Source organism: Macadamia integrifolia, chromosome 9 (assembly GCF_013358625.1).
Source record: "Macadamia integrifolia cultivar HAES 741 chromosome 9, SCU_Mint_v3, whole genome shotgun sequence".
Lineage (NCBI taxonomy): Eukaryota > Viridiplantae > Streptophyta > Magnoliopsida > Proteales > Proteaceae > Macadamia > Macadamia integrifolia.
In genome coordinates this window covers 41690246-41700964 of record NC_056565.1, presented here as the reverse complement: position 1 = coordinate 41700964, position 10719 = coordinate 41690246, and the positions used below count along the sequence as shown (strand labels likewise).

The following is a 10719-nucleotide window of genomic DNA, read 5'->3' as shown; positions in this document are numbered from 1 at the left end:
TCCCAACAAGTTTTTGGCACCGTTACCGGGAAGATAGTTTCATGTTATTTTTCGCTTTCTTTTGATAAATCGGAGTGCTTTGTTTGCTTTGTTTTGTTTTTTCTTTTCTTTTATTGAATTCCTGAGAAGAACAACTTGTAATAATAGTTGTATCGATGGAGGTCGCCATGTCTCACAGTATGATAAAGACAGGTTTCGCCCTGTAGCAATACCTTAGGAATTGACTTGAGCAACCCTGGATCCCTGCTGGTAAGCTCCCAAAAATCCAAAAAAATCATAAAAAAATGTTTTGCTATCCATTCTTTTGTGCTTGTCTTACTCTAATTGTGGGTAATTTTCTGATGCATGAGTGTTAGGTGGTTACGTAATACTAAGAATCGGTTAGAAAGAAGAGATCCAACCAGTAGTGACCCTATATGTTTGCACTCTTTAAAACCCTTCAATATGGGAGACCAATAGCAAAACCCTTCACCTAAATCTCTGAAAGATAGGTTCTTCCTCGCTAGAATAGCCCAACCTTCCTGCATGGTTCTACCACAAGCCCAGGGCAATAATTTTGAACTCAAATCTCAACACATCACTATGTTGCCCCACTTCTATGGGTTGACCTCTGAGGATGCATACCTATTTCTAAGGGAATTTAAAGAGGTATGTGTTCTAATTAAGATCTAACATCTTTCTGATGATGCTGTTAAGCTTGGGTTTATCACTTCTGCATTGAAAGACCAAACTAAGAAGTGGTTGTATGGGTTACCCACAAAATCCATAACCTCATGGGAACAGTTCACAGTTGTCTTCCTTAAGAAGTTTTTCTCAACTCACTATGTTGTCCCACTTCCATGGGTTAACCTCTGAGGATGCATACCTATTTTCAAGGGAATTTGAAGAGGTATGTGTTCTGATTAAGATCCAACAGCTTTCTGATGATGCTGTTAAGCTTAGGTTTATCACTTTTGTATTGAAAGACCAAGCTAAGAAGTGGTTGTATGGGTTACCCACAAAATCCATAACCTCATAGGAACAGTTGTCTTCCTTAAGAAGTTTTTCTCAACTCACAAGACCAATAAGCTTAGAAGTGATATCCTTCAGTTTAGGCAAAAGCCTAGTGAGTCATTTTACAAACTTATGGAGAGATTCAAAGATCTACTCCAAGAATGCCCTCACCATGGCCTAGACCTATAGCATTTATGTCAAATAATTTATGAGGGTATTGATTACCCAACTAAACAAATGATAGAGTCTATGTGCCCCGAGGGATTCACATCCTTTACAGATGAAGGAAAGGCATGGGAATTCTTACTTGACTTAGCTGGCAAAACCCATGAGTGGGAATCAACCCAAGCGAGTGAAAGAACTATAGGAGGAAAATGATATTTTGTGGATGGGATAGTAGCCAATGAAGCCCATTTGGATAGCCTAATCAAGAGAATTGAGGCTATTGTTCCTAAAGAGCCATCATCAGTCAATTTGGTTAAGATTTGTGCTTAGTGTCAGTCCCCTGGACATCTCCTAGAAGAATGCCTCAACACCTTTGGGGGCACTTCTAATGATAGTGTTAATGCCTTATACCAGAATAATCCATATAATAATATCTATAATCCATGATGAAAAAATCACCCAAATTTCTCTTGGAATCAGGGCAACCAAACAGGGCCTTCCAATTTTCATAATCAAGGTCAACTGGACTCCAAAGGCCTCCCTTTGCACAACAATCTTTTTCTCAAAATACTTTTTCTAGGTCAAATGTAGGACCTCAGGCTAGTTTTCCTAGGGCTCCTCTCCTATCATCTTATCAGCAACCCCCTGGGTTTACCAACACTGGAGAGGCAAGTAGAATAAGTGACTTGAAAAAAAATATGGCCCTCCTCATGACAAGCCATCAAAATTTTACGAGAAAACTCACTCAAATTGTCTCAATTATGCGTGAGGGGGAGAAATGAACTTTACCCAGTCAACTAGAGCCTAACCCTAGGCATCATCAGCCTGTTAGTTCACAAACATCAACTAATGCACCACTGAATATAGTATAAGGTCAGACCCAACAAGGACCCTCTAACCAATGTAATATTGTTTATGCCCTTAGGAGTGATAGAGAGTACCAACAGAGCGTTCATAAATCTTCATCATCTATTACTCATGTTAACTCTCCTTCAGTTGAGGACACAAGTGTGCCTCTTGTTTCAAGTTCGTCTGATGAACCTAAAGATTTTTCTGAAACTAAGGATGATTTGGTTGAGGAAACAAAAAATGATTCTTCTGAACATGGGCAAATCCTTAACAGTCCTTATGTTCATACTGTCCCATTTCCTAATCGCTTGGTAAACAAAAGGAAGACTGCTTCCATGGATAAAATTTTAGAAGTCTTCAAAAAGGTAGAAGTAAACAACCCCCTTTTGGATGCTATATCCTAGATCCCTGCCTATGCAAAGGTACTGAAAGATTTGTGTACTCACAAACGTATCACTAGTGTGCCCAAAAAGGTGTTCTTGGCAAGTAACATTAGTTCCATAATTACTCAGCCTATAGTAGCCAAGTATAAGAATCCAGGGAGCCCTACCATATCTTGTGTCATAGGCAACACCTACATTGAGCATGCCTTACTTGACCTTGGCACAAGTGTGAATCTTTTATTTTACCATGTGTACAAGCAACTTGGATTGAGAGAATTAAAAGCCACTGGAACTACTCTTCAGTTGGCAGATAGCTCTGTTAAAATTCCTAAAGGGATGGTTGAGGATGTCTTACTAAAGGTGGAGAAATTTATTTTTCCTGTTGATTTAATTGTGTTAGATACCAAGCCCTTCTCAACTAAGGATGAGATCCCAATAATTATAGGAAGACCATTCTTGGCTACCAGTAATGCATTAATCAACTGCCGAAATGGTTTTCTAATATTATCTTTTGGTAACCAAACTATTGAGTTTAACATGTTTAGGATAGGCAAGCAACTACATATAGAAGAAGAGATTAATATGATTGAGGATTTTCTGGATTTTTTTTATGATTTAATTACTAACTTTGATATTAATTTTGATTTAGAATTCCAAGAGTGTATGGATGAGTTGGATAATGATAATGAAAATTTCTTTTCTAAAGTCTTGAGTCTTCACACACCTATGGAGCCCTTAGGACCTCTTTCCAATTCCATTCCCAAACCTTCCATAGTTGAGTTCCCTAAGCTAGATCTTAAGGAGTTGCCATCTAATTTGAGGTATGCTTTCCTAGGGCCTGACTAGACTCTTCCTATAATAACTTCTTCAAATTTGACTTCTAGCCAGGAAGAGGAGTTACTTAAAGTGTTAAAAGATAATAAGGAAGCCCTAGGTTGGACCATGGCTGATATCAAGGGTATGAGCCCTTCTATTGTGCAATATCATATACATCTTATGGAGGATTCCAAACCATCCATGGAACCCCAAAGAAGAGCTAACCCAGTGATAATGGAAGCTATTAAGAAAGAGATCCTAAAGTGCTTGGATCATGGAATAATTTATCATATTTCTGATAGCCAATGGGTAAGCCCAGTTCATGTAGTGCCTAAGAAGTCTGGTGTGACTGTAGTTCCCAATACCAATAATGAACTAATTCCAACCCGTGTCCAATCTGGGTGAAGAGTGTGTATAGAGTACAGGAAACTTAATGTGGCAACCTGGAAGGACCACTTCCTATTGCCATTCATTGACCAGATGTTGGAGAGGTTAGCTGGACATGAATATTATTATTTTCTTGATGGATATTCCGGCTATAACCAGATCTCAATTGCTTTAGAGGACAAATATAAGACCACTTTTACATGCCCATATGGAACATTTGCTTACAGGTGTATATCCTTTGGGCTTTGCAATGCCCCTACTACGTTCCAACGATGCATGATGAGCATATTTTCTGACATGGTCGAAAAATTCTTAGAAGTATTTATGAATGACTTTTCAATTCATGGGAATTCCTATTTTGAATGTCTTCATCATCTTTCTCTAGTTTTGAAAAGGTGCATATCTAAGAATTTGATTTTGAATTGGAAGAAATGTCATTTCATGGTTAAATCTGGTATTGTTTAGGCCATGTAATATCCAAGGAGGGAATTAAGGTAGATAGAGCCAAAGTAGATTTAATTGATAATTTACCACCTCCTCAATCTGTTAAGGACGTCCTATCTTTTTTTAGGGCATGCGGGCTTCTACAGAAGGTTTATTAAGAACTTTAGTTAGTTGACCCGATCTCTCACTTCATTACTTGCCAAAGATCAAACTTTTGAATTTTCTAAAGAGTGCCTAGAATCCTTCAAACAACTTAAGAAGAAGTTGACCAATGCACCCATTGTTCAACCACCTGTTTGGACTGAACCTTTTGAACTGATGTGTGATGCTTCAAATTTTATCATAGGAGCGATTTTGGGTCAAAGGATTAATAAGTTGCCCACTGTCATTTATTATGTTAGTAGGACCTTAAATGATGCACAACTAGGACCTTAAATGATGCACAACTCAATTATACAACCACTGAAAAATAATTTTTAGCGATTGTGTTTGCATTAGAAAAGTTTCGGTTTTACTTAGTTGATTCACATGTGGTGGTGTATATTGATCATTCTGCTCTCAGATACTTAGTTCAGAAGAAGGATGTCAAAACCCATCTCATTAGATGAGTTTTACTTTTGCAAGAGTTTGATTTAGAAATTAGGGATAAAAAAGGAGTTGAAAACCTAGTTGCAGACCATTTATCCTGGCTTTCCAATTCCTTGATTGTCGATTCTCCAGTTAACGAGAACTTTCTAGATGAACAGTTATTTGCAGTGTCCAGTGAACCATGGTTTGCTGACATTATCAATTTCTTAGTTTCAAGTGTGACTCCGGATCACTAGTCCACCCAAAATAAGTATAGGTTTCATTCCCAAGTTAAGCATTTTTTCTAAGATGATCCTTATTTTTTTAAGATGTCCGGATCAGATTATCCGATGATGTGTTCCTGATCATGAGCAACATTCTATTCTCTCTTTTTGTCATGATCATGCATGTGGTGGACACTTTGGACCTAAGAAGACTGCCGCAAAGGTTCTCCAATGCGGATTTTATTGGCCCACTCTTTTTAGAGATACTTTTGGTTTTTACAAGGCTTATCCTGCCTGCCAATCTTTTGACCATACCAATAAGAGGAACATGATCCCCCTCAACCATATTTTGGTAGTTGAGATCTTTGATGTATGGGGCATCGATTTTATGGGACCATTCTCTAATTCATTTGGGAATTTATACATACTTTTGGCCGTTGATTATGTTTCTAAATGGATAGAGACCATACCTTGTAAAACTAATGACCACAAAGTAGTGGTCCAATTTCTAAAAGAGAATATTTTTTTCCGCTTTGGTGCACCACATGCAATAATTAGTGATAGGGGTACTCATTTTTATAATCAGCCTTTTGAGACCCTAATGAAAAAGTATGGGATCATCCATAAGTTATCTACCCCTTATCACCCCCAAACTAGTGGCCAAGTGGAGATGTCTAATAGGCAGATCAAACAAATCTTGGAGAAAACTGTTAATCCCAACCGTAAGGATTGGTCCCTTAGGCTCATTGATGCCTTGTGGGCCCATCAGACTGCATTCAAGACGACCTTGGTCAGTCTCCCTACCGTTTGATATATGAAAAAGCTTGTCACTTACCAGTTGAGTTGGAGCATAAGGCCTTTTGGACCATCAAGAAGCTCAACTTTGATTTGTCTGATGCGGGAATTCATCGTAGGCTCCAACTATCTGAGTTGGAGGAACTTAGGAATGAAGCCTATGAAAGTTCTAGGATTTATAAGGAAAAGACCAAAGCTTTCCATGATAAGTACATTCTGCGTAAATCTTTTGCAATTGGTGATAAGGTCTTATTGTACAACTCTCGATTGCATCTTTTTTCTGGTAAGCTTAGATCCCGATGGGATGGCCTGTTTATTATCCATAATGTATATCCCTATGGGGCTGTGGAGATTTTGAATCCAGGAACAGGGGTAATTTCGAAGGTTAATGGTCAGCGTTTGAAACCATTCCTCGAGTTTCCTAATACTAGTAGTGAAGAGGTTATGGATCTCCATGAACCTCTTTACACTGATGATTAACTTTTAATCAGGTATGACTTCCTTGCATTGTCTTCGTTTTTAATTCTTTCCATGCATTGAGGACATTGCATGACTTAAGTGTGGGGGAGGAAAACCAGTTTTTTTTTTTTCACTTTGTTCTGTTTGTTTTTCTTTTTATTTTTTGAGCTTGCTAAGGATGAAGTCCTACTTTGGCTTTTGGCTAATGATCATACCATTCGGTTGCTTGATGTATGAAAATAAAAGTTTTGACTAAGGTACCCATTTTGAATGTATAAAAACCCTATTGAGAAGAAAGAAACAAGCCTATGTCTTGAGATGGGACTTTCTTTTGAAAAATAAGAGACCCCTGTTTTATGGTGTTGGACCATATGTAAGTCTGTGGGTTCCTTGTACTTTTGATTTGGAGTTGAGACATTCTTTTTAATTTGGCATGAGTTGACAAATGCACAATTTTAAATGAAATGTGAAATGTGGTATAAAGAAGAATAAGAGTTGATTCCCTTGGAACTAGACAGGGCATTGCACCTCAGGAAGCGTGGTGTCTTGATCGAAATTCCTTGGGAGAAAACTTCTGAAGGAACTCTAACATCACTGTCTTTGTGGGCATATGCAAAAAGCGAAGCTACATAGTAACTTGGGTGTCTGGTGTTTGCTCCACCATGTCATTCAGGCCAAAAGTAGTGGAGTAGAATAGAGTTTAAGCGAAAAAAAAAAGGGAAAAAAATTTGCAAATGTCATTAATGCTTAGTAATATATTTTGGTAAAAAACACTTCAACGCCTTAGTCATTGGTTCCCTATTTCTTCACAAGTGGTTTTGCCTTAAGATAAGGATGTTTTGGAAGAGATGAAGTGAGTTCCAAATTAAGAAATATGCTAGTGCCTGGAATTGATCAAGGGTAATAAAAGTTCAAGTGTGGGGGTCCCTTGTAAGAAAAATTATCTTTGCTCTGGATCGGTATGAGCCTTACCTTTAGCCAAGGTTGGGATTTATTTATTTTGAATTTTGGATGTATATTCACTACAAACACCCACGAGACACAACTCGTCCACTAAAGTAACTTAGGGGTTTAAAGGCTTGTTGCATGTGCTAAATGCAACCGTGATTCCTACGAAAGTGAGTTAAGCTTTTTCTTTCATTTCTTTATTTATTTATCTTGCTCGAGGACGAGCAAAAGTCAAGTATGGGGGAATTTGATGAGCACAATAATGTGTGAAATCTTAAGGATATAAGTGTACATTTTGCCCCACTTTGGATAGTACCACTTTTATTTTTCTTTTTTTTTTTTAGTTTCCAAGTCTACAAGAGAAAGTGCCTAAAGTGAATCAAGAACCAGTCCAAAGGTGGGACCCACTCATTGGTACCACATCCTCTCTCCTACAAAATCCTGAAGATTATTTTCTCTTCTTGCCACCTCACAAAATCTTGAAGATGCTATGCAGAGATTCCTTTCTGATTTAATCAAGATTGCAAGATATTGGTGAATATTGTAAGGAAGGAATAGAATTTGTTAATTTTGGAAACAGATTCTCTCTTTCCTCACACAATATCTCAGAGAATGAGGATTTTTACCAAGATTCAATTTTATTTTCTTTCTTTTCTTAAAGAAGACTTGTAGAAGGAAAGATGCAAGAAAAAAACCCTATAAAAGCCCCTTCCTCCCCCCTCCTATTTTATTATTCCCCTTAGTTTATTTTCTAGTTTATGCTTAGTTTTCTTCTCTCTCTCCCTCTCTCACTCTTTAGTTTTAGTTCTTCTCTATTTTTTCTTTAATCACTTTTGTAATAATTTTTTTATGTCAATTAATGCAAGCACTCTTTTATTCTTATTCAGCCTTTTATGTTTATGATTTATGCAATTGAGTTGTAATTTTTAAAGTTATAGTTCTAGGCTTAGATCTAGGTGACAAGATCAAGAGCCATGGAGCATCTTTTTTTTCAAGTTCAGTATTTTTTTTAAGATTTGTTTTCTTTAGTACTAGAAATTTCAGATTTGGTTTATTCTAGATCTGGTTTTAGTACTGATAGCATCTCAAATCACGCAAGCTTTCAAGTTTAAGCATTGATTCAAGTAAGTAGGCTCCTTCAGTAGTCTTCTCTCCCCCCTCTCATTCCCTCTTCTAACTACCCTTTCTTAATTTAGGATTTTAATTTCAGTCGTTACATTGTTGCTATCCCTTTCCCCCAAGGTTCATGGCTAATGTATGTGTTGGCTTTGCCCCTCCTAACTATAGAACCATCAATTTATTGTTTTTATTTTAATTGTCTCCATTTCCCTAAAGCCAAGTAGAGTAACCCTTGTAAGAGTGACTCTCTGGTCAAGTAGAAAGCTTATATTATGATGCATCCCTCGGACTAAGTAGAGAAACCTACTTGTGAGTCTCTCTCTAGTTTTCTCCCCTTTCTTTTACTTTATTTTTATTTCAGTATTTTTTTCCTTTATTTATTTTTTTTTTAAATTGCATGGGTTATTTATTTTCAGTTATTTATTTATTTATTTAATTTTAATTATGTGACTTGCGTCTTTAAATTCTTAGATGACGAATGGTTATGACGTTATTTTAGATACATATGTTTAGAACGGTAATTAGATTTAGATCACAACTATTAATCGGTTCACATTTGCATTATTAAAAAAAATAAAAAAATAAACTGGATGTTCTCCCTGTGTTCGACCCGTAGCTACACTGATCCGTACGTTTACGGTTACATTTTAAATCTCAACACCCACCTCTCCACTCTTGGTAATGGCCATGAATGAAATTTATGACCCTCATAGCGTGTTATTGACCATTTTCTAGCCTACCACCCCACTCATGGTAGTGACCATGAATTGACTTTAGGGCACCCATATAATGACCTTAATCATTTACCTCCACTAGGCAATAACTTATGACATGAATTAAGAATTAATTTCATAAATGAAATTAATCCCAATCAATTCTCTTTGCCCACCTCTCCACTCATAGTAATAGCCATGAATGGACTTTAGGGCTCCCACAAAGTGTTATTGACCATTTTTCACTACCTTGACCCTAAGGGTCTCATACCATAACAAGACAATCAAAACACATAAAAGAAATACTTTATTTTGAAACTTAAATATAATAAAATAGATATAAAATCTAACATTGAAAAATGCAATAATGTTCTCTTTGGGGGAGTGCATCCTTCGCCATTCCTCTCCTGTGTGAAATAACTTATATATGGGCAGAGGAGAGACACAGACAGTGGAGTGTGTTGATGGAGGCTGCGCTCCCCCATTGAGAATGCTCTCCTTTGAAAATTATTTATTGTAGTGTTCATTTGACAAGTAATCCCTTGGGCATTCTCTCGCACTAAAAAAAAATTAATTAGAAGAATTATAGTACGGCTTCCCATGTGGGGAAAATTGTGGGAAAAGAAATTTTCCCTCTTATGGGATCCCAGCACTTAAGAGGTATTCAAACCAAAAGTTAGAACAATTAATGCACCATTTACTTGTGATCTGAAATATTTTTCCACATTAATCAAAGTATTCAAATCTCATTATATCTCCATAATGATAGATTCTCCCTTCACCATGGATGATGAGAAAGAGAAACTGAGTTCCTTGTTTTTTTTTTTCTTGTAAGACAGAAATTAAATAAAAATAAATAATCTAGTGTATGTCATATGAAAGAAATCACATCATGGTGCAATACCACCAACTTTATTAGCCACATGGCAGGTCATGTAGATCCCAATTTTAGTGGTTGGTAAGCTCAATCCTTTCCTTCTCAAGCAAAAGCTTGGCATGTTGACATATGATCATTGCCCACGACAGAGCAAAATGATGTTTTGGATTATTCTCAAAGTGCTTGGGTAGGTGGCAAGGTTATTTGATGGTTTATGAGGCTTTGCACTTTCTCAAAAGGAGTTCTTGAGGGAGCTTCTGACAATGATTTCATACCATGTGTGGGTGGCCAAAGTTTTCCCTTTTTATTAATGAGGCGTGATAAGGTGAGAGCCACTGAATGTTTATGCCAAAGTCAATTCATGGGATTTTTTTTTTTTTTTTTCACAACTCATGGGTAATGGATTATCTATCATCTTAGAATTCATAAATTCTTGTAAGGTTTTAGTATTTTTTTTTTTTAAATATATATTTCCCTCCTCCATATACCCACGCACTTCTCAAGCCTTCTCCATTCACCATGAGCACAAGAAAATTTGGTCTTTTTTTATGAGAAAATAAGTGGATTAAAACTCAAGAGAAGAACATGTCTACATAGTTACAATCAAAATACCCACTTAATTTACTACTCCTAGTTCTATTTGCTAAAGCAAATAGAGTTTTCATGGTCAAAGATAGAGTTAAAAGCTTAGTATAACAGTAGAAATCATATAACATAGTTACAAGTTTTCATGGTCAAAGATAACCCACATGATGCATCAACCAATTCTCCAGCTCCTTTGAAAATTTCCAAAATTCTATGGTTGTAAATCCCACCAATAATGCTCCAATAAGTCCTACTTAGGTGCTATCTATGGTGTGCAGAAATAAACTGATGATTAGATATAATTACTGCTGCCATCGGTGATAATAATTGGACATCCCTAGTAGGAAGATCTAAGTAAAAAGAAATATGTGGGTTTAGTTACTCAGGATGGATTG

At 36.7% G+C, this 10719-nt stretch overlaps 1 non-coding gene across 1 annotated transcript; it reads right to left on the bottom strand.

The window, feature by feature from the left end:
* Positions 1–1065: 1065 nt before the first annotated feature.
* Positions 1066–1172, bottom strand: LOC122090238. The gene has a single exon (XR_006143479.1). It is a non-coding gene; the product is annotated as a small nucleolar RNA R71 (small nucleolar RNA).
* Positions 1173–10719: the final 9547 nt, after the last annotated feature.